Here is a 903-nt window from a genome sequence, read left to right on the forward strand (position 1 = left end):
AAAAAAAAAAAAAAAAAAAAAAAAAAAAAGGAAAATGAACCCTGGATTGCAGTATTTAATTTATCCTTTGTGGTGTAAACTTCCCCACTCATTTCATTATAGTATCTCAACTTTCTCCTCAATAACACAGAGGTAAACAACCTGTTGAAGTTTATTGTGTCTAACTTATGCACAGAATCATATGAAATAGTCCAAAAGAAATAAAAGAATTGTACATATCTTACCAATAGCCCACCTATTCTTGAAATATCAAAGTGGAGACAGGAGGAACAGCAAGAGAACAGGGCTTTTGGAAATGTAAAAAATTATAGAAGAAAACTACCGTCTTTAACACCCATTTGCAGCAATAGCAAATTAAGATTTTTTCATTAATTTTATTGAAAATCAATAATTACATATCATATTAAAAATTGTAGACAAATATTGAAATGTGAAAGATATAAGGTGTAGAAATGTGATTTTTAGAGAAATATTTCTGAAATGAATATATCGCATGAGATTAATAGATTGCACACTGTAAATAATTTAAAAACTTAAATGAGTATAACAAGAAAAACTGTTTAAAATAAAAATAAAGAAGTTGGAGGGAGATGACCGAGGGCTTGAGGGATCCTGAATAGACCCAGAGCGCAGGCCCGGAGAGTGAGTGAGACGACCTGGGCCGTGGGATCCTGAATAGACACAGAGCGCAGGCCCAGTGAATAAGTGAGATGACCTGGGGCCCATGGATCCTCATTCCACCCAGGCTGCAGGCCCAGCACATGGAACCCTTCAGCAGAACTCCTTGCAAAGAGGCTAGAGGCAAGACCCACCCAGCTGATTCAGGAGCAGAACATCTTGCCTGAGAGACACAAAGGGTTCAACTCTAACGCCTGCAGCAGAAAGAAGTGGAGCACAGCAGCC

Source organism: Octodon degus, unplaced genomic scaffold (assembly GCF_000260255.1).
Source record: "Octodon degus isolate 3935 unplaced genomic scaffold, OctDeg1.0 scaffold00171, whole genome shotgun sequence".
NCBI classification, from domain to species: Eukaryota; Metazoa; Chordata; class Mammalia; order Rodentia; family Octodontidae; genus Octodon; species Octodon degus.